This window comes from Dendrobates tinctorius, unplaced genomic scaffold, assembly GCF_039654945.1.
Source record: "Dendrobates tinctorius isolate UK_male_01 unplaced genomic scaffold, ASM3965494v1 ptg000001l, whole genome shotgun sequence".
Taxonomy (NCBI): Eukaryota; Metazoa; Chordata; class Amphibia; order Anura; family Dendrobatidae; genus Dendrobates; species Dendrobates tinctorius.
The window spans coordinates 13,259,222-13,283,611 of NW_027361669.1; the positions used below are offsets into that span (position 1 = coordinate 13,259,222).

The 24,390-nt window shown below is 45.7% G+C and overlaps 1 long non-coding RNA gene across 1 annotated transcript in view; it reads left to right on the forward strand.

The window, feature by feature from the left end:
• The window catches only part of LOC141082757 (uncharacterized), a 106,702-nt gene that overhangs the window by 77,151 nt on the left and 5,161 nt on the right, over positions 1-24,390 (forward strand). Inside the window, exon 3 of the long non-coding RNA XR_012230583.1 lies at positions 3,125-3,196. This is a non-coding gene — a long non-coding RNA (uncharacterized lncRNA). The remainder of the gene's footprint in view (positions 1-3,124; positions 3,197-24,390) is intronic.

Genomic DNA, 24,390 nt, shown 5'->3' on the forward strand with positions numbered 1-24,390 from the left:
TCCCCTGATGAGTCAATTTATGAAGAAGCGCGTTGGGAGACATTATTCGAGGTAGAGGCCACTCAGCAAGCCAAAGGTGCCATGGTTCATGCTGAGGTTGGTACCCCTCCATAAGAACTCGACTGCAGGCATCGATGTCCAAATTCATGATCCTCCAGATGAGTATAACAATTATTATTTGATATGAGCTCACCATGAGAGTTATGTGAATGTTGGTCCTGGTTTGTAAGACAATTGACAATCAGGGCACAAAATCTTCATAGGTGAGAGTTTTTTCAGACATTGATGATTGGGACAACAAGTAATATGTCCCAGGGCTGTATGATGTAAGAATATTGAGAACTGCCATTCATTTATTATTAAGGACATGCCTCAATATATGCTCTTTTGGTGGTTGTATGTGAGTCTACAATGCTCTTTCAGTTGGTACATAACCACGTTAATATAGACCTTATGTAAATGTATATTCTATGAAATTACTATCTTGCAATCCAAAAAGCAAGATTGGACTGTGTATATAAGTCAAATAAATCTGTTGGAAGCAAGATATATTTTGAACAACGACTTAATAATTAAATTAAGGTTGATTGGTTCTTCTGACAGAATAGGCAGTATAGCACAGGTTGCTATTTTACTTGCACTTTTTCTTGGCACGGGCACTTTTATTCGCACTTTTGGCACTTGGATGATATTTTAATATAATAATAATAAATGTTATTTCTATAGCGCCGACATATTCCGCAGTACTTTACATTTCAGAGGGGACTTGTACAGACAATAGACATTACAGCATAACAATAATCACATAGATCATAACAGATACCAAGAGGAATGAGGGCCCCGCTCGCAAGCTTACAATCTAGGAGGAAAAAAGGTAGACACAAAAGGTGGGTCTTCCAATTGTGACAAAAACAGAACATATCTAGATTGGGTACATTGGGTTCCTGCTTGGTATATCATTTTTTAAATAAGGCTGTTTTGATTTGATTACTTCCTGTTACTTAACATTGATAAAACTTTATTCATAAAGTCATGTGCAGATGGCATGCATTACTAGAGCATTTCCTATGCAAGAACAAACTAAAAACATGGATTTTCCTCACCCCAATCATGTCTATTTGGATAATCCTTAAATAAAATACATAATTACTGCAAAAGAAATTGACATTCTGTATTTGTTGAGGTAGCCGACAAGGAAGTAGTGAGAGAGGGGGTGTCCTTTGAAGGGCTTTTTGATATCATATTGATGTTCCCTCATGCGATATAACAAGGCCCTCTTAGTACGGCCAATGTAAATCTTATTACATGGACCTATTGCATAAATAACTCCTCAAGTGAAGCATGTAATAAAATAATTTATAGAGAAGAGGTACTTACCGTATATACTCGTGTATAAGCCGAGATTTTCAGCACATTTTTTTGTGCTGAAAATGCCCCCTCGGCTTATACACGAGTCATTGTGCAGAAACCAGCAGGGAAGGGGGAGCAGAAGGAACGTTCAGCGATGGCACAGCAGGGTGAGTATGGACAGGGGGAAGCACGGAGGAGGATGAGGGAAGCATGGAGGAGGACAGGGGAGCATGGGGGAAGTACGGGGGAGCATGGAGGAGGACGGGAGAAGCACGGAGCAGGAAGGGGAAGCAGGGAGCAGGATGGGGGAGCACAGAGAAGGATGGGGGAAGCATGGGGGAGCACTGAGCAGAATGGGGGAGCATGGAGGAGCACAGAAGAGGATAAGGGGAGCACAGAGGAGGACTGGGGGAGCACAGAGGCGGATGGGGGAAGCGCGAGGGAGCACGGAGCAGGATGGGGGAGCATGGAGCAGGATGGGGGAGCATGGAGGAGCACAGAAGAGGATAAGGGGAGCACAGAGGAGGACAGGGGAAGCACGGAGGAGGACGGGGAAGCACAGGGGGCATGGAGCAGGATGGGGAGCACGAAGCAGGATGGGGGAGCACGGAGGAGCACAGAGCAGGATGGGGGGAGCACAAAGGAGGACAGGGGAAGCATAGATGAGGACAAGGGAAGCACGGGGGAGCACGGAGTAGGATGGGGAAGCACAGAGCAGGATGGAGGAGCATAGAGGAGCACAGAGGAGGACGGGGGAGCACAAAGGAAGACAGGAGAGGACAGGGAGCTGAGCCATACATAGAAGGATGGGATGGGGGAGCCAAGCCATGCATACTGGGAGGGGGGAGAGACACACAGAGTAGGACAGGGATGAGGGGACATAGGTCATACAGGCTTTAATTTCTTTACAAACTATTGAGAATTTTTATTTCTTGTATTTTATTAATATTTAAATTTAATTTTTTAACGGAATAATTATAAATGTCTATTTTGAGCTCACAAACTCCTGAATGATTGTTTTTTTTTTAGATTTTAATCATGTCACTCAAAATTGGTCTCCAAACAAGAGAAAAATGAAAGCTATGGCTATTGTTTTGAGGAAGGAGGGACACAGTTTCAGAGAAATTGCTAGGAAGATGGGTGGTGGAGTCACTGCTTCTGGAGTGCAAAAGCTGTCTTCACGTTTTGCTGATAGTTGCAGCATCAAAAGAGGGGAAGAGGAAGGAAAAAGGCAACAACTCCAAAATCAGACAGAAGAATTGTTAGGTTAGCCTTGCAAGACAAAAGAGCATATGACAAGGAATTCAACCAGTTCTTGCACGATGGAGGAGTTTCGGTGTCGGATAGAACAGTACGTCGCTGATTACTTGATGCCAGTCTGAAAGCACAAACACCAAGGAAAAAGCTATTCCTAAATCTTAAACAGAGAAGTAAGAGTGTTTCCTGGGCCAAAGAACATCTTAGCTGGACAACTGAAGCAACAAACACCCGGGCAGCCGAACCAGAACAGTAACACGGACTTCCTGGTGAAGTGCATGATCGGTGTCCATGCCCGAACAGTAGGTGTTCGTGCAGACGACGAAATTTACTGTTTGGGTTCGCCCATCTCTAGTGTTTAGGAAACAGACTAGGAATATACTGAGCAGATATGTGACAACCTTAGATAAGTCAAATGTTCATCTTCATTAACAAATCAATGTATATTTTAGAAAAGCCAATTGTCTTCTAATTGTTTGTCTAGTCTTAATCTTACAACATTGAATTCCTTGTGCAGGCATCTTCTCCCCAGAAGCATGCAGTGAAGGGGCGGTCAAAATCCACAGAAGAAATACAGCAAGCAAAAAAGGTGAATTTCCCATTTGTGAATAACTTTAAATGTTCTAGCAGAGTATTTTAATAAAAACAACATGCTAATATTAAATAATATGTTAAACGGTTTCTATTGTTCTATAAAACTTTTTGATGATTTTTCAGAACGTTGGAGGAGTAGGGTTTGGGTGCTAAGCAGGGCCCCCAACCATCGAGAAATTCCTTGAAAAGCTTTAAAATTATTGCACTTATTTCCCATGTCCGTTAAAAATTTGATGCGTCCATGATTAATTTCAAGCTGGAGAGACTTGAACAAATTTTTTTGACTGTATTTGTCACCATTTTACAGTCACAATGAAAGATGCTGAATGCTGATGTCTTATTCTTCATATTATTATTATCATTATTATTTATTATCATAGCACCATTTATTCCATGATGCTTTACATGTGAACAGGAGTATACATAATAAAAAACAAAGACAATAATGTTGAACAAAACGATTCACTGACTGGTACAGGAGGAGAGAGGACCCTGCCCGCGAGGGTTCACAATCTACAAGGGATGAGTGAGGATACAGTAGGTGAGGATTGAGCTGGTCGTGCAGTGGTTTGGTGGAACGGGAATTACTGCAGGTTGTAGGCTTGTCAGAAGAGTAGGTCTTCCTGTTTCTTTTGAATGTCTGAAGGTTTCCATGGTAAGCGAGAGTCTGAAATGTTGTGGTAGAGAGTTCCAGAGTAGGGGGGATGCACAGGAAATATAATGTAAGCAATTACGGGAAGAGGAGATAAGAGGGAACTAGTGAAGTTGGGTGCAGGTAAATACCGGGAGGCTAGATGACAGATGTATTTTGCAGAAAACAGGTTGTGGATGACCTTGTGTGCTATTGTTAGGATTTTGAACTGGAGTCTCTGGGCAATGGGGAGCCAGTGAAACAATTGACAGAGAGGAGAGGCCAGGGAATAGTGGGTGGATAGGTGGATTAGTTGGGCAGTGGCGTAGGATAGATAGGAGAGGTGCGAGAGTGTTGGAGGGGAGGCCACAAAGCAGGGGGTGGCAGTAGTCGAGGAGAGAAATGATGAGGGCATGCACTAGTGTTTTTGCAGATTCTTGTATGAGAAATGTATGGATCCGGAATATATTTTTGGGTTGGAGTTGGCCGAAAGTTGAAAGGGCTTGAATGTGTGGTTTGAAGGAGAGATCAGCATCAAGAATTACCCCGATGCAGCGTGCTTGCGGGACTGGGAAGAGTGGGGAGCCATTGACTGTGATAGATAAGTCTGTTGGGGGCGTTGATTGATATGGTGGAAAGATAATGAATTCTGTTTTATCCATGTTAAGTTATATTAACCTAGCAGAGAATAGCTGTTTACAGTTGTGAGACAGGGAGGATGTGAGAGTTGATAAGTGGGTTTGTTTTACTGCAGTGAGTGTAGACTTGAAAGTAGTGAGGGACTGTTTGAATGCAATGAAGTACTGATTGGAGAGGGATCTTTTCCATCTCCGATCGGCAACCCTGGATGCCCTCCTCAGTTCTTTAGTCAGGCTGGTATACCAGGGTTGCTCTTGTGAATTCATTTTCTGGCCTCCCTCTGGTTATTACTGAAGGTAGTGGAGCTGGTCAGATTGACAGAGGGGTTGCGAGTTCTCTTTCTTGGCTCCCTCTGGTGGTTACTGGAGGTAGTGGAGCTTGCCACCTGATAATGAGGATGACGATTGGAGATCTGGGGCATCAGATTGGGATTTAAGACAGCTGACTCCCTCTATTACTGCTGGTGATTTACTTCCTGTGCCTTCTGAGGTCTGATGTCTCCTGCTCTGTCCCTGCATGGTTCAGCTAAGTGGTTCATTTGCTATTCTGCTTGCATTTGTCTGTTTCTGCTTTGTTCGGGTCAGCCAGCTCCGGCTGGGGCTATGCTGAATCACCGCCCATATGTTACTGCGTGTGCCAGTTTGTTTTGTCCCCTGTTATATTGGTCTCTTTTTGCTTTGCTTTCAGAATATACCAGAGTGCTGATATAGTGGGGGCGAAGTCATGCGATTTCAGTGTTTTTTGTGCATCAGACGTGTTGAACTTTTTGCAGGGTTTTTTGCGTGATTGCAGACAGTGTCTTTCCTTTCCTGTCCTGTCTAGTCAGTGTGGGCCCCATCATTTGCTCAGTCTATTTTCCTGCCTACGTCTGTGTTTTCATCTTGTCTCACCGACAATATATGTTTGGAGGCTATCTATTCCTTTGCGGCCTGCTCCGGGGCAGTTTAGATTTCCCCTTTCTTGCTTAGTTAGCTCTCCGGCTGTGCCGAGGCGTCTAGGATCTTCGTAGGTACGCTCCACAGCTACAGTCATGGCCAAAAGTTTAGAGAATGACACAAATATTATATTTTCACATGATCTGCTGGCCTCTGGTTTTTATGTGTGTTTGTCAGATGTTTTTATCACATACAGAAATATAATTGCAATCATATTATGAGTAACAAAAGGTTATATTGACAGTTAGAATGAGTTAATGCAGCAAGTCAATATTTGCAGTGTTGACCCTTCTTCTTCAGGACCTCAGCAATTCTCCCTGGCATGTTCTCAATCAACTTCTGGATCAAATCCTGACTGATAGCAGTCCATTCTTGCAAAATCAATGCTTTTATTTTGTCTGAATTTGAAGGTTTTTGTTTGTCCACCCGTCTCTTGATGATTGACCACAAGTTCTCAATGGGATTAAGATCTGGGGAGTTTCCAGGCCATGGTCCCAAAATCTCTATGTTTTGTTCCCTGAGCCATTTAGTTATCACATTTGCTTTATGGCAAGGTGCTCCATCATGTTGATAAAGGCATTGTTGATCGCCAAACTGCTCTTGGACGGTTGGGAGAAGTTGCTCTCGGAGGACATTCTGGTACCATTCTTTATTCATGGCTGTGTTTTTAGGCAAGACTGAGAGAGCCCATTCCCTTGACTGAGAAGCAACCCCACACATGAATGGTTTCAGGATGCTTGACAGTTGGCATGAGACAAGACTGGTGGTAGCGCTCACCTGGTCTTCTCCGAATAAGCCGTTTTCCAGATGTCCCAAACAATCGAAAAGGGGATTCATCAGAGAAAATGACTTTACCCCAGTCCTCAGCAGTCCACTCCCTGTACCTCTTGCAGAATATCAGTCTGTCCATGATGTTTTTTCTTGAGAGAAGTGGCTTCTTTGCTGCCCTCCTTGAGACCAGGCCTTGCTCCAAGAGTCTCCACCTCACAGTGCATACAGATGCACTCACACCTGTCTGCTGCCATTCCTGAGCAAGCCCTGCACTGCTGGTAGCCCGATCCCGCAGCTGAAACACTTTTAAGAGACGGTCCTGGCGCTTGCTGGTCTTTCTTGGGCGCCCTGGAACCTTTTTGGCAACAAGGGAACCTCTCTCCTTGAAGTTCTTGATGATGCGATAGATTGTTGACTGTGTACAATCTTTCTAGCTGCGATACTCTTACTCTTCCCTGTTAGGCCATTTTTGTGCAGTGCAATGATGACCGCACGTGTTTCTTTAGAGATAACCATGGTTAACAGAAGAGAAACAATGATGCCAAGCACCAGCCTCCTTTTAAAGTGTCCAGTGGTGTCTTTCTTACTTAATCATGAAAGATTGATCTCCAGCCCTGTCCTCATCAACACCCACACCTGTGTTAATGGAGCAATCACTGAAACGATGTTAGCTGGTCCTTTTAAGGCAGGGCTGCAATGATGTTGAAATGTGTTTTGGGGGATAAAGTTCATTTTCTAGGCAAATATTGACTTTGCAAGTAATTGCTGTTAAGCTGATCACTCTTTATAACATTCTGGAGTATATGCAAATTGCCATTAGAAAAAATGAAGCAGTAGACTTTGTAAAAATTAATATTTGTGTCATTCTCTAAACTTTTGGCCATGACTGTACTGCTAGTTGTGTGGATAGGATCAGGGGTCTGCAATCCGCTTAGTTACCAACCTCTCTGGTTTTCTGTGGCTTAGCCTGGGCCTGCTATCCTCGTCAGTGACCCATTCATAACAGAATCACCAGCCTAACTGTGGACTCTAGGGTACTCTAAAGAATTTTAAAAAAAAAGTGTCAGAATTTTTTTTATATATATTTTTTACTCTTTTTTTTTCTGGGGCTGTAGGAGGATATTTTTTGTCTAAATGGAGACTAAGCTATTGTCTGATCGTGTTGAGCAGCTCACTGCTGAAGTGCGGGGAATTTCTGCCTATCTCGCTCAATCATCTGCTGCTGAACCAAAAATCCCTACTCCTGATGTGTTTTCTGGGGATCAGTCTAAATTTTTGAATTTTAAGAATAATTGTAAACTATTTTTTGCTTTGAAACCTAACTCATCGGGGAGCTCTGTGCAGCAGATTAAAATTGTCATCTCCCTGCTGCGCGGCGATCCCCAAGATTGAGCCTTTTCTTTGACACCTGGAGATCCTATTCTGGCTAATGTGGACATGTTTTTTCAAGCCTTGGGGTTGTTGTATGATGAACCTAATGCTATTGATCAAGCTGAGAAAACCTTATTGGCATTGAACCAGGGTCAGGATTTTGCAGAGTTATATTGTCAAAAATTCCGAAAGTGGGCGGTCCTTACTAAATGGAATGACGATGCCCTAGCAGCTCTCTTTCAGAAGGGTTTGGCAGAAACCATAAAAGATGTTATGGTGGGATTTCCTGTTCCCTCTGGTCTTGACGACTCTATGTCATTGGCCATTCAAATTGATCAGCGTTTACATGAACGTAAAACTACACGAGAGGCGTTGCCGCCTTTCAAACAAACTTCTCAACCCATGCAATGCGATAGGGTTTTCTCTAGGGCACAATGTCAGGAGTTTAGAAGGCGTAATAAATTGTGTTTTTTCTGTGGGTACGCGTCATACTATTTCTATCTGCCCTAAACGAGAAAAGCGTTTTGCTTACACATTTGAGCTGGGCAGTGTACAGCCTAAGTTCTTTTTGGCAATTACCCTGATCTGCTCCTTGTCTACATTTTCCGCTAAGGCTTTTGTCCATTCAAGAGCAGCTTTGAATCTGATGGATTTAGACATTGCTAAACGTTGTGGTTTTCCCATGATACCCCTGCGGACTGCTATCCCTTTGAGGGGTATTGATGCTGCTCCTTTGGCGGAGAATAAACCCCAGTTTTGGACCCAGGTGATAATGTGGGTCGCACTGGACCACCAAGAAAATTGTAAATTATTGGTGTTGCACAATTTGCATGATACTATTGTTCTGAGTTTTCCTTGGTTGCAAACTCATAATCCTGTTTTGGATTGGAAATCTGTGTCTGTGGTGAGTTGGGGTTGTCAATGTGTCCTTAGTGACACTCCTGTTTTCTCCACCTCTCCCCAGTCTCATGATATTCGTGACTATTTGGCTGATTTTTCTGATGTATTTAGTGAGAGTAAGTCTGCGTCTTTGCCTCCTCATAGGAGTTATGACTGTGCAATTGAGTTAATGCCCGGGTGTAAATTTCCCAAGGGTCGGCTTTTCAACTTATCGGTACCCGAACATGATGCTATGCGATCTTATATCAAGGAGTCGTTGGAGAAAGGTCATATTAGACCATCCTCTTCACCTTTTAGGTGCTTCTTTTTTTATGGCCAAGAAAGATGGTTCGTTAAGGCCATGTATTGACTATCGTTCCCTTAACAAAATCACTGTTAAGATATCAGTACCCGTTACCCCTGATGTCTGATTTATTTTCCAGAGTTAAAAGTGCCTGTTGGTTTACCAAGCTTGACCTCAGGGGGACATATAATCTTATTCGCATCAAGCACGGGGATGAATGGAAGATGGCGTTTAATACTCCGGAGGGACATTTTGAGTACCTGGTGATGCCTTTTGGGCTCACTAATGCCCTTCTGTCTTCCAATCTTTTATGAACGATATTTTCCGGGACTTTGTGGATAAGTTTTTGATCATTTATCTGGATGATATTTTGATCTTTTCCAGTGATTGGGATTCTCATGTGGAACATATCCGGACTGTGTTCCAGGTTTTGAGGGAAAATTCTCTGTATGCTAAGGGATCAAAGTACCTCTTTGGTGTACAGAGGATTGAATTTTTGAGATTCATTTTGTCCCCGTCTGCTATTGAAATGGACCCGGCCAAGATGCAGGCCATTTAAGATTGGGCTCAGCCCACTTCTTTGAAGGCTCTCCAGAAGTTTTTGGGTTTTGCTAATTTCTACCATAAATTTATAAGTAATTTTTCTGGTATTGTTAAACCACTGAATGATTTGACCAAAAAGGGCGCTGATGTGGTGAGTTGGTCTCCAGAGGCAGTCTCGGCATTTCAGGAGCTTACGCGAAGATTCACTTCTGCTCCGGTTCTACGGCAACCTGATGTCTCACTCCCATTTCAGGTGGAGGTAGATGCTTCTGAGATTGGTGCAGGAGCCGTTTTGTCCCAAAGAGATCCGGTGACTTCTAAGATGAATCCCTGTGCCTTCTTTTCTCGAAAATTCTCCCCATCTGAACGTAACTATGACGTGGGGAATCGGGAACTGTTGGCCATGAAATGGGCATTTGAAGAGTGGAGACATTGGTTGGAGGGAGCTAGACATCAAGTTGTGGTCCTCACCGACCACAAGAATTTGATTTATCTTGAATCAGCCAAACGCTTGAATCCAAGACAGGCTAGGTGGGCCTTGTTTTTCACGCATTTTAATTTTGTGGTCTCCTTTCTTCCGGGCACTAAGAATGTTAAGGCGGACGCCCTTTCTAGGAGTTTCTTTGCAGATTCTCTTGATGTGACCGAGCCTACTACTATTCTAAATGAGGGTGTAGTTCTTTCCGCCATCTCACATGATTTGAGACGTGCCCTGGAGGAATTTCAGGAGGACAAACCTGAATGTTGCCCTATGGGAAAATTGTATGTCCCTGACCAGTGGAGGAAAAGAGTAATGTCTGAAATTCATTGCTCCGCGTTGGCTGGTCATCCAGTTATTTTTGGTACCAGAGATTTGGTGAGTCGGTGTTTTATCTCGTGATGTCAGGATTTTTGTGCAGTCCTGTGGGACTTGTTCTCGGTCCAAGCCCTGTTCTCGTTCTAGTGGGTTGTTGATGCCCCTGCCGGTGCCCAGGAGGCCATGGACCCATATCTCAATGGATTTTATTTCTGATCTTCCTGTCTCTCAGAGAATGACTGTTATCTGGGTGATCTGTGATAGATTTTCTAAGATGGTCCATCTTGTACCACTCCCAAAGTTGCCATCTTCTTCTGAGTTGGTGCCCTTGTTTTTACAACAGGTGCTTCGGTTGCACGGGATTCCTGAGAACATTGTGTCGGACAGAGGAGTCCAGTTTGTTTTCATATTTTGGAGAGCTTTTTGTTCCAAACTGGGAATTCAGTTATCTTTCTCCTCTTCATTTCATCCTCAGACCAATGGACAGGCTGAGAGAACAAACCTGACTTTGTAGTCCTATTTGAGATGTTTCATATCTGCTGATCAGGATGACTGGGTCTCATTTTTACCCTTGGCCGAACTCGTGCTAAACAATACAGCTAGTTCTGCCGCTTTGATGCCGCGCTTTTTCTGTAACTTTGGGTTTCATCCTCGATTTTCTTCAGGGCAGGTGGAATCTGCCAAAGTGTGGATTCTGTGGTAGAGAGAATGCTGCAGATTTGGGACCAAGTGGTGGATAAGTTGTCCCATTCTCAGGAAAAAGCCCAATGGTTTTCCAACCGGCATAGGACCATTGGTCCCCGGTTTAAAATGGGTGATATGGTTTGGTTGCCTTCAAAGAATATTCCTGTGAAGGTTGCGTCTCCAAAATTCAAGCCAAGATTCATTGGACCTTATAAGATTTTTGAAATCCTTAATTCCTTTTCTTTCCGTTTGGCTCTTCCAGTTACGTTTAAGAGTCATAACGTGTTTCATAAATTTTTGTTGAAAAGGTTTGTGGAGCCAGTAGTTCCCATGGCGGCACCTCCTGACCCTGTATTGGTTAAAGGCAATTTGGAGTATGAGGTAGAGAAAATATTGGATTCTCGTTTTGCTAGAAGGAGACTCCAGTACTTGGTCAAATGGAAGGGTTATGGCAAAGAGGATAATTCTTGGGTCTCTGCTTCTGACATTCATGCCGAAAGATTGGTTTGTGCTTTTCACCGAGCCCATCCTGACCGGCCTAGTGGCGTGGATGAGGGTTCGATGACCCCTCCTCAAAGGGGGGGTACTGTTGTGAATTTTCTTTCTGGCCTCCCTCTGGTTATTACTGAAGGTAGTGGGGCTGGTCAGATTGACAGAGGGGTTGCGAGTTCTCTTTCTGGGCTCCCTCTGGTGGTTACTGGAGGTAGTGGAGCTGATCTGATTGACAGATGCTTGCCACCTGATAATGAGGTTGACAATTGGAGATCCGGGGCTTCAGATTGGGATTTAAGACAGCTGACTCCCTCTATCCCTGCTGGTGATTTTCTTCCTGTGCCTTTTGAGGTCTGATGTCTCCTGCTCTGTCCCTGCATGGCTCAGCTAAGTGGTTAATTTGCTATTCTGTTTGCATTTGTTCTGGTTTTGTCTATTTCTGCTGTGTGCGGGTCAGCCAGCTCCGGCTGGGGCTGTGCTGAATCACCGCCCATATGTTACTGCTTGTGCCAGTTTGTTATATTGGTCTCTTTTTGCTTTGCTTTCAGAATATACCAGAGTGCTGATATAGTGGGGGGAAGTCGTGCGACTTCAGTGTTTTTTGTGCATCAGGCGTGTTGGACTTTTTGCAGGGTTTTTTGCATGATTGCAGACAGTGTCTTTCCTTTCCTGCCCTGTCTAGTCAGTGTGGGCCCCATCATTTGCTCAGTCTATTTTCCTGCCTACATTTGTGTTTTCATCTTGTCTCACCGACAATATATGTTTGGGGGCTATTTATTCCTTTGCGGGCTTCTCCGGGGCAGTTTAGATTTTCCCTTTCTTGCTTTAGGATTAGTTAGCTCTCTAGCTGTGCCGAGGCGTCTATTATCATCGTAGGTACACTCCACGGCTACTGCTAGTTGTGTGGATAGGATCAGGGGTCTGCAATCCGCTTAGTTACCAACCCCTCTGGTTTTCTGTGGCTTAGCCTGGGCCTGCTATCCTCCTCGGTGACCCATTCATAACAGGTTGCCTGTTGATTGGGAAAGCTTTCGTATGTATGAGGGGGCAACCGATTCAAGAGCTGCAGCTGATGAGGTGTTATATAAAGCAGCAACAGCACGTTTGTCTGTAAGAGGGAGAAGGGATTCAGAGAGTAAGTGTACGTTGAGGTGTTTGAGATTTCTGAGAGGGTGTGCAAGTTTGTGGAGTGGAGAATGTGCACCTGGACAGGAGAGGGAAGAGAATGTAAGTAGATTGTGGTCAGAAAGAGGGAGAAGTGAGTTAGAGAGGTTAGCTAGGGAACAGAGGTGGGTGAAGATGAGGTCCAGTGTGCAGCCGTCTTTGTGAGTGACTGCGGAAGACCATTGAGCAAGGCTGAAGAAGGAAATGAGAGATAGAAGCTTAGAGATATCTCAGTGAGAAGTGACTATGGGGTTTTTGAAGTCACCCATGACAATAGTGGGGATGTCAGCATAAAGGAAATGAAGTAGCCAAATGGTGAAGTGGTCGAAGAAGGTGGTGGCTGGTCCCGGGGGACGGTAAATGACAACCAGTTGGACGTTGGAGGGGGAGTTGATGCGCACCCAGTGCTCCTCAAAAGTAGGAATTTATGACCATCTAATTGAATGTACGTGATTTTTTTAGCAGATTTTTTGAGAAGTCCAGAAAAAGTACAAAATCAAGTTGGCAACCATGATGCTGAGACTTTAAGTGATAGAGGACTGAAAGAGGCAGCTAAGCTCAGCTGGATGCTTTGTTCCTTTGAACATCTGTACTTGGAGAGTTTAGTGCCAATCACTGGACGCATCATTACGTCTTTTTGCAGTTAGAACTAGAGTTGAGTGACTTTTGTTTTTTTAGGGTCGCGTTTCGTTTCGTGAAACCCGACTTTTCCAAAAGCCGGGTCGAGCAAGATCGTCCGATTATAGGGAAAAGTCGGGGTCGTCCCAAAACACGAAACCCAATGTAAGTCAATGGGGAATAAAAGTCGGCAGTGAGAGGAGGACAGGAAACACACCTACAGTGCCCATTTGAATGCCAAAAGCATCAATTCTTCTTTCTTAAGCTTGTCAACCTTAATTAACTTCATAATACAAGTTACGCACTGAAAAATGGGGGTTATTTGGCTACAAACTGTGGGGGGGAGGGCTGGCTCCAGGTTTTCATGTGCCCTGGGCGAAAGAGCGCCCCTTTAACACATACCACAACTCATCATGCTCCGATACGGCAGAGAAATAGCGGTATAGTCCAATGAAAAATACCTCACTTTTTACATCTCATGACGAGGCCCATCTATTTCTCCATACAGATTCATTGGTCCCATATAATGTTTGAAACAGTATATGATGAGCTCCACATAATGCTACAGTATATGTTGGTCCCCATGGATGAAGCTCCACTGTCTTATGGGCCCAAATAATGCTCCAAACATAATGGGCCCCATTTCTAATACTCTAGTGTATAATGGGCCCTGTAAATGCTGCTCCAGTGTCTGATGTCCACCTTTGGAATGTTCCAGTGTATGGTGGGCCCCATCTATCATTCTCCAGAGTATAGTGCTCCCCAAAAATTGCTGTCCCAACATTGAAAACAATCAAATAAGTCTCCTCGCTAGGGAATCCCTGTACTTGTCTGGACAGGTGCTGTAGCTTGCTTAACAGCTCGCCAGCCGTTCTCACGCCCAGTATGGATTACACGTGATTGCACAAAGGTGAGAAAGGGTACCGTATCCCCAGATAACATGTATGGATAGCGTACACATTCAAAATATATGTCTCAGGAGGCAGGCTCAGACGGTGTTAGGCCCAGTATGGATTGCACGTGATTGCACAAAGGTTAGAAAGGGTACCGTATCCCCGGATAACATGTATGGATAGCGTACACATTCAAAATATATGTCTATACAGCATGAGGCAGGCTCAGACGGTGTTAGGCCCAGTATGGATTGCACGTGATTGCACAAAGGTTAGAAAGGGTACCGTATCACCGGATAACATGTATGGATAGCGTACACATTCAAAATATATGTCTATACAGCATGAGGCAGGCTCAGACGGTGTTAGGCCCAGTATGGATTGCACGTGATTGCACAAAGGTTAGAAAGGGTACCGTATCCCTGGATAACATGTATGGATAGCGTACACATTCAAAATATATGTCTCAGGAGGCAGGCTCAGACGGTGTTAGGCCCAGTATGGATTGCACGTGATTGCACAAAGGTTAGAAAGGGTACCGTATCCCTGGATAACATGTATGGATAGCGTACACATTCAAAATATATGTCTATACAGCATGAGGCAGGCTCAGACGGTGTTAGGCCCAGTATGGATTGCACGTAATTGCACAAAGGTTAGAAAGGGTACCGTATCCCCGGATAACATGTATGGATAGCGTACACATTCAAAATATATGTCTATACAGCATGAGGCAGGCTCAGACGGTGTTAGGCCCAATATGGATTGCACGTGATTGCACAAAGGTTAGAAAGGGTACCGTATCCCCAGATAACATGTATGGATAGCGTACACATTCAAAATATATGTCTCAGGAGGCAGGCTCAGACGGTGTTAGGCCCAGTATGGATTGCACGTGATTGCACAAAGGTTAGAAAGGGTACCGTATCCCTGGATAACATGTATGGATAGCGTACACATACAAAATATATGTCTCAGGAGGCAGGCTCAGACGGTGTTAGGCCCAGTATGGATTGCACGTGATTGCACAAAGGTTAGAAAGGGTACCGTATCCCCGGATAACATGTATGGATAGCGTACACATTCAAAATATATGTCTATACAGCATGAGGCAGGCTCAGACGGTGTTAGGCCCAGTATGGATTGCACGTGATTGCACAAAGTTTAGAAAGGGTACCGTATCACCGGATAACATGTATGGATAGCGTACACATTCAAAATATATGTCTATACAGCATGAGGCAGGCTCAGACGGTGTTAGGCCCAGTATGGATTGCACGTGATTGCACAAAGGTTAGAAAGGGTACCGTATCCCTGGATAACATGTATGGATAGCGTACACATTCAAAATATATGTCTCAGGAGGCAGGCTCAGACGGTGTTAGGCCCAGTATGGATTGCACGTGATTGCACAAAGGTTAGAAAGGGTACCGTATCCCCGGATAACATGTATGGATAGCGTACACATTCAAAATATATGTCTATACAGCATGAGGCAGGCTCAGACGGTGTTAGGCCCAGTATGGATTGCACGTGATTGCACAAAGGTTAGAAAGGGTACAGTATCCCTGGATAACATGTATGGATAGCGTACACATTCAAAATATATGTCTATACAGCATGAGGCAGGCTCAGACGGTGTTAGGCCCAGTATGGATTGCACGTGATTGCACAAAGGTTAGAAAGGGTACCGTATCCCCGGATAACATGTATGGATAGCGTACACATTCAAAATATATGTCTATACAGCATGAGGCAGGCTCAGACGGTGTTAGGCCCAGTATGGATTGCACGTGATTGCACAAAGGTTAGAAAGGGTACCGTATCACCGGATAACATGTATGGATAGCGTACACATTCAAAATATATGTCTATACAGCATGAGGCAGGCTCAGACGGTGTTAGGCCCAGTATGGATTGCATGTGATTGCACAAAGGTTAGAAAGGGTACTGTATCCCCGGATAACATGTATGGATAGCGTACACATTCAAAATATATGTCTATACAGCATGAGGCAGGCTCAGACGGTGTTAGGCCCAGTATGGATTGCACGTGATTGCACAAAGGTTAGAAAGGGTACCGTATCCCCGGATAACATGTATGGATAGCGTACACATTCAAAATATATGTCTATACAGCATGAGGCAGGCTCAGACGGTGTTAGGCCCAGTATGGATTGCACGTGATTGCACAAAGGTTAGAAAGGGTACCGTATCCCCGGATAACATGTATGGATAGCGTACACATTCAAAATATATGTCTATACAGCATGAGGCAGGCTCAGACGGTGTTAGGCCCAGTATGGATTGCACGTGATTGCACAAAGGTTAGAAAGGGTACCGTATCACCGGATAACATGTATGGATAGCGTACACATTCAAAATATATGTCTATACAGCATGAGGCAGGCTCAGACGGTGTTAGGCCCAGTATGGATTGCACGTGATTGCACAAAGGTTAGAAAGGGTACCGTATCCCTGGATAACATGTATGGATAACGTACACATTCAAAATATATGTCTATACAGCATGAGGCAGGCTCAGACGGTGTTAGGCCCAGTATGGATTGCACGTGATTGCACAAAGGTTAGAAAGGGTACCGTATCCCCGGATAACATGTATGGATAGCGTACACATTCAAAATATATGTCTATACAGCATGAGGCAGGCTCAGACGGTGTTAGGCCCAGTATGGATTGCACGTGATTGCACAAAGGTTAGAAAGGGTACCGTATCCCCGGATAACATGTATGGATAGCGTACACATTCAAAATATATGTCTATACAGCATGAGGCAGGCTCAGACGGTGTTAGGCCCAGTATGGATTGCACGTGATTGCACAAAGGTTAGAAAGGGTACCGTATCACCGGATAACATGTATGGATAGCGTACACATTCAAAATATATGTCTATACAGCATGAGGCAGGCTCAGACGGTGTTAGGCCCAGTATGGATTGCACGTGATTGCACAAAGGTTAGAAAGGGTACCGTATCCCTGGATAACATGTATGGATAGCGTACACATTCAAAATATATGTCTCAGGAGGCAGGCTCAGACGGTGTTAGGCCCAGTATGGATTGCACGTGATTGCACAAAGGTTAGAAAGGGTACCGTATCCCCGGATAACATGTATGGATAGCGTACACATTCAAAATATATGTCTATACAGCATGAGGCAGGCTCAGACGGTGTTAGGCCCAGTATGGATTGCACGTGATTGCACAAAGGTTAGAAAGGGTACAGTATCCCTGGATAACATGTATGGATAGCGTACACATTCAAAATATATGTCTATACAGCATGAGGCAGGCTCAGACGGTGTTAGGCCCAATATGGATTGCACGTGATTGCACAAAGGTTAGAAAGGGTACCGTATCCCCGGATAACATGTATGGATAGCGTACACATTCAAAATATATGTCTATACAGCATGAGGCAGGCTCAGACGGTGTTAGGCCCAGTATGGATTGCACGTGATTGCACAAAGGTTAGAAAGGGTACCGTATCACCGGATAACATGTATGGATAGCGTACACATTCAAAATATATGTCTATACAGCATGAGGCAGGCTCAGACGGTGTTAGGCCCAGTATGGATTGCATGTGATTGCACAAAGGTTAGAAAGGGTACTGTATCCCCGGATAACATGTATGGATAGCGTACACATTCAAAATATATGTCTATACAGCATGAGGCAGGCTCAGACGGTGTTAGGCCCAGTATGGATTGCACGTGATTGCACAAAGGTTAGAAAGGGTACCGTATCCCCGGATAACATGTATGGATAGCGTAGACATTCAAAATATATGTCTATACAGCATGAGGCAGGCTCAGACGGTGTTAGGCCCAGTATGGATTGCACGTGATTGCACAAAGGTTAGAAAGGGTACCGTATCCCCGGATAACATGTATGGATAGCGTACACATTCAAAATATATGTCTTTACAGCATGAGGCAGGCTCAGACGGTGTTAGGCCCAGTATGGATTGCACATGATTGCACAAAGGTTAGAAAGGGTACCGTATCCCTGGATAACATGTATGGATAGCGTACACATTCAAAATATATGTCTCAGGAGGCAGGCTCAGACGGTGTTATGCCCAGTATGGATTGCACGTGATTGCACAAAGGTTAGAAAGGGTACCGTATCCCTGGATAACATGTATGGATAGCGTACACATTCAAAATATATGTCTCAGGAGGCAGGCTCAGACGGTGTCAGGCACAGTATGGATTTGACGGCCCAGATTGCACAGCGGAGGAGCAGGGAGAGGTAAAGATTGCAAATGCTGGGGCCCTGCCCAAGCAAGGGGGGCCCACTCGTGGGCGTCGGTACTGGCACTGGGCCCCTCATAGTACAGCGGTGTGATTGACGGCGGGTGTGCACCACCACAGAGACACTTGATTGCGCTATGAGGGACCCTGTGCCAGTGCCCGCGCCCAAGAGTCGGCCTACCCACCTGTCCAGGGCAACGGCACTCGCACGGTGTCGTGCGGTAGGTGGTGACCCCGGCCATGGGGGGGAGGCAGCACAGTTAGGGAGTTTTAGAAAGTGGCATATGTTGATGTTGGACATTCAGCTGATGCAAAAGGCGAAATAGGTGAAGTACCAGGAAGAGGTGGACCAAAGCAAGCCATTTTTCTGTCACCCTATGTGTCATCAGGGGAAGGTGGGACAAAATCCTTGGAAACCCATGCGTGGTTCATTTTAATGAAGGTTAGATCATCCACATTTTGGGTTGACAGACGGGTCCTTTTTTCTGTCAGGATTGATCCAGCTGCACTTAAGACTCTTTTCGATAGCACACTTGCAGCTGGGCAAGCGAGCTCCTGTAAGGCATATTGGGCCAATTCAGGCCAGGTGTCCAGTTTAGCGGCCCAATAGTCAAAGGGGAATGACCTGTGTGGGAGAACATCGATATGGGAGGAAAAGTAGTTTGTAACCATAGTTGACAACTGCTGTCTCCTGTCACTTTCCATCGATGCAGTATTACCAGTTGTGTGAGCGGTATTTGAAAAATCAATCCAAAACATTGTCATGAAACCCCTGTCTCCAACGCTACTTCTGCTGTGTGCACCACGAACACCTCTGCCAAGCTGCCCCCGGCCCGTACGGCTTGTGTGAGAACCATCACCGCTGCTGTGTGCTGGGAATGCCTCAAGCAACCGATTTACCAGAGTTGCTTGTTTATTAGCCAATATTAGGTCAAGGTTCTCCTGTGGCATGATGTTTTGTAATTTGCCTTTATAGCGTGGATCCAGGATGCTGGCCAACCAGTAGTCATCATCGTTCATCATTTTGGCAATGCGGGGGTCCCTTTTTAGGATCCGCAAGGCATAATCTGACATGTGGGCCAATGTTCCCGGTGTCAATGATGCACTGCGAGTGCTGGGTGGAGGAGCACTTTCTGGCAAATCCACATCCCTCCAGTCACGCACAAACCCTGTACCAGACCTTGCCACGCCAACATTTTCACTTGCCCCACGAGATGCATCCTCCTCCCCTAAGTAATCATCCCCATCATCATCCTCCTCCTCCTCTTCTTCCTCCACCTCGTCCAGGAGAGGTCCCTGAGCAGACAATGGCTGAATATCATCAAGGATTCCCTCCTCCTCTTCCTCCTCATCAACATTGGCTGCAGACGCCTGCTCCTTAAGGTGCGTAAAAGTTTGCATGAGCAGACGCATAAGTGGGATGCTCATGCTTAGGATGGCGTCGTCTGCGCTTACCAGCCGTGTGCATTCCTCAAAACACTGAAGGACTTTACAAAGGTCTTTCAGCTTCGACCACTGCACACCTGTCAACTCCATGTCTGCTCTCAAAGTGCCTGGCCGTGTATCCTCCCACAAATGCATTATGGCCTGCCTCTGCTCGCACAGCCGCTCCACCATGTGCAGGGTGGAGTTCCACCTTGTTGCAATGTCGATAATGAGGCGGTGGTTGGGAAGGTGGAGCAATCGCTGCAGCTTCTGCATACGAACGGAGTGTACAGGCGACCGGCGGATGTGCGCGCACAGTCTTCGCAACTTCTGGAGCAGGGCTGTTAACTCCGGATAATTTTTGAGGAAGCACTGCACCACCAGGTTCAAGGTGTGAGCCAAGCAAGGTATGTGGCTGAGTTTTGAAAGGGCTATGGCTGCCACAAAATTACGGCCGTTATCACTAACTACCTTGCCTGCCTCAAGATGTACACTGCCCAGCCATGACTCAGTTTGTCGCTTCAAGTACTCGGCCAGCACCTCGGCGGTGTGTCTGTCGCCCAAACACATCATCTGCAAAACAGCCTGCTGACGCTTTCCACTAGCTGCTCGATAGGGGGACACATCATGTGCAACAGTGGCAGCTGCAGATGGAGTGCTCGTACGACTGCGCTCTGTGGACGAGCTTTCGCTTCTGGAGGAGGAGGAGGAGGAGGATCGAACGTCTACAGCCAACTGTTTCCTATACCGTGGGCTAGGCAGCACTGTCCCACCAACGCTGTCCCCTGTGGACCCTGCATCCACCACATTAACCCAGTGCGCAGTGATGGACACGTAACGGCCCTGGCCATGCCGACTGGACCATGCATCAGTTGTGAGGTGCACCTTTCCGCTCACTGACTGCTTGAGTGCATGGACAATGCGGTCTTTCACATGATGGTGGAGGGCTGGGATGGCTTTGCGAGAGAAGAAGTGGCGACTGGGTAGGTCATAGCGTGGTACTGCATAGGCCATAAGTTCACGGACAGCTGTGCTTTCCACCAACCGAAAGGGCATCATCTCAAACGAGATTAGTTTGGCAATGTGGGCGTTCAAACCCAGTGTACGCGGATGAGAGACTGAGTACTTTCTTGACCTACTCATAGTGTCTGGGAGGGTGAGCTGGACTTGAGAGCTGCATATGGTGGAAGTAGCGGTGGACAGGGTGGACTGAGAGAGGGTTGATGATGGTGATGGAGTTTGTGTTCTTTCTGATGGCCTAGAATCAGTCTTTCGTTGATATAACAGTGGGATTCCCTGACTGCTGTGGTCTTGCAACAACACCTCAACATTTGCTGCTGTGCTAACCGGTGGGCTTACAGTGGGGGAAACAATGTAGCGTTGCTGACTACCTTCGTTGTGATCAGTTGCACATGTGGCACTTGAGGTTTGGTGTTGTGTCCACGCTTGCAAGTGCATGCTGGTTAAATGTCTAAGCATGCAACTGGTATTCAAATTTTTCAGATTTTTCCCTCGGTTAAAAGTCTTTGCGCACTTCTTACAGATAACCTTGGCCTGATCATGAGGATTTTGTTCAAAAAAGTGCCACACTGCACTCTTCCTACTTTGGCAGACATTTTGCGGCCTAGCACGCTGTGATCTTTTGACCCTCTGGACAAGCTGTCCAGCAACTCTTTTGATGTTTGGAACCTGTCTTTGGAGTGCTCCGGGCCTGCCAGATAACAACTGTTGCGATGTCGATGTCTGCTGTGGATGCTCCTCATCTGAGCTATTGGAAGCAGCACCCTCTTCCCCCAATGGATGCCAATCTGCGTCAACAACTGGGTCATCCATCACCTCCTCTTCTATGTCATGTGCACCTTCCTCTGTGTCACCGTGTATGGTGGTATAGTGTGCGGGAAGGGGCACCTGAGTCTCATCAGGGTCAGAATCTGGCTCTGTACACTGCGAGGACAATGTAGTGCTCTGAGTGAATGTACCAGCAGAATCATCCATCAGCGGCTGTGCATCAGTGCACTCCATGTCAGATTCATCTTGGCCTGGGTAATTCACCATTTGACTTGATAATCCAGGCATGGTATGTGAAAACAGCTCCATGGAGTAATCAGTAGTATGGCCTGCGTCATCCTTCAATCTTGGTTGGGGTGAAGGACACAAGGAAAGGTGTGGTTCATGAACATGAGCCTCCAATGACGACTCAGTGCTTTTACTTTTTAAAAATGAAGAAGAGGAGGCGATAGAGCTGGAGGCTGAGTCAGCAATGTAAGACAAAACTTTTTCCTGATGCTCTGGCTTTAAAAGCGGTTTGCCAACTCCTAGAAAACTAAGCGTTCGAGGCCTTATGTAGCCAGACGATGACGCAGGGTCAGCACCTCCTGCATTCGGTCCTATTTTGCTCTTGCCACTACCATCAGATCCACCACCAACACCATCATTACCAGCTGCCAACCCCGGCCCAATTCCACGGCCTCTTCCACCAGCCTTCCTCATTTTTGGTAGAAATGTAGACAAAATCCAACAAACTATATAGTAATGTAAAACAAGGTACAAGGTGTCTATAGGACAGGGGAGATTTTGAATTTCTGCACACACTTTTGGACACTGGACACTTTTGGATTGTGTGAGGCCCACTGATATCTGAGCGCTATGTGACAGGCTCGATGGCACAGCTGTGACCAAAGTGACGAGAGGATAAGGGAGATTTTGAATATCTGCACACACTTTTGGACAGTGGACACTTTTGGATTGTGTGAGGCCCACTGATATCTGAGCGCTATGTGACAGGCTCGATGGCACTGCTGTGACAAAAGTGACTAGAGGATAAGGGAGATTTTGAATATCTGCACACACTTTTGGACACTGGACACTTTTGGATTGTGTGAGGCCCACTGATATCTCAGCGCTATGTGACAGGCTCGATGGCACTGCTGTGACAAAAGTGACTAGAGGATAAGGGAGATTTTGAATTTCTGCACACACTTGTGGACAGTGGACACTTTTGGATTGTGTGAGGCCCACTGATATCTGAGCGCTATGTGACAGGCTCGATGGCACTGCTGTGACAAAAGTGACTAGAGGATAAGGGAGATTTTGAATATCTGCACACACTTTTGGACACTGGACACTTTTGGATTGTGTGAGGCCCACTGATATCTGAGCGCTATGTGACAGGCTCGATGGCACTGCTGTGACAAAAGTGACTAGAGGATAAGGGAGATTTTGAATATCTGCACACACTTTTGGACACTGGACACTTTTGGATTGTGTGAGGCCCACTGATATCTCAGCGCTATGTGACAGGCTCGATGGCACTGCTGTGACAAAAGTGACTAGAGGATAAGGGAGATTTTGAATTTCTGCACACACTTGTGGACAGTGGACACTTTTGGATTGTGTGAGGCCCACTCATATCTGAGCGCTATGTGACAGGCTCGATGGCACTGCTGTGACAAAAGTGACTAGAGGATAAGGGAGATTTTGAATATCTGCACACACTTTTGGACACTGGACACTTTTGGATTGTGTGAGGCCCACTGATATCTCAGCGCTATGTGACAGGCTCGATGGCACTGCTGTGACAAAAGTGACTAGAGGATAAGGGAGATTTTGAATTTCTGCACACACTTGTGGACAGTGGACACTTTTGGATTGTGTGAGGCCCACTGATATCTGAGCGCTATGTGACAGGCTCGATGGCACTGCTGTGACAAAAGTGACTAGAGGATAAGGGAGATTTTGAATATCTGCACACACTTTTGGACACTGGACACTTTTGGATTGTGTGAGGCCCACTGATATCTGAGCGCTATGTGACAGGCTCGATGGCACTGCTGTGACAAAAGTGACTAGAGGATAAGGGAGATTTTGAATATCTGCACACACTTTTGGACACTGGACACTTTTGGATTGTGTGAGGCCCTCTGATATCTGAGCGCTATGTGACAGGCTCGATGGCACTGCTGTGACAAAAGTGACTAGAGTATAAGGGAGATTTTGAATATCTGCACACACTTTTGGACACTGGACACTTTTGGATTGTGTGAGGCCCACTGATATCTCAGCGCTATGTGACAGGCTCGATGGCACTGCTGTGACAAAAGTGACTAGAGGATAAGGGAGATTTTGAATTTCTGCACACACTTGTGGACAGTGGACACTTTTGGATTGTGTGAGGCCCACTCATATCTGAGCGCTATGTGACAGGCTCAATGGCACTGCTGTGACAAAAGTGACTAGATGATAAGGGAGATTTTGAATATCTGCACACACTTTTGGACACTGGACACTTTTGGATTGTGTGAGGCCCACTGATATCTGAGCGCTATGTGACAGGCTCGATGGCACTGCTGTGACAAAAGTGACTAGAGGATAAGGGAGATTTTGAATATCTGCACACACTTTTGGACACTGGACACTTTTGGATTGTGTGAGGCCCACTGATATCTCAGCGCTATGTGACAGGCTCGATGGCACTGCTGTGACAAAAGTGACTAGAGGATAAGGGAGATTTTGAATTTCTGCACACACTTGTGGACAGTGGACACTTTTGGATTGTGTGAGGCCCACTGATATCTGAGCGCTATGTGACAGGCTCGATGGCACTGCTGTGACAAAAGTGACTAGAGGATAAGGGAGAATTTGAATATCTGCACACACTTTTGGACACTGGACACTTTTGGATTGTGTGAGGCCCACTGATATCTGAGCGCTATGTGACAGGCTCGATGGCACTGCTGTGACAAAAGTGACTAGAGGATAAGGGAG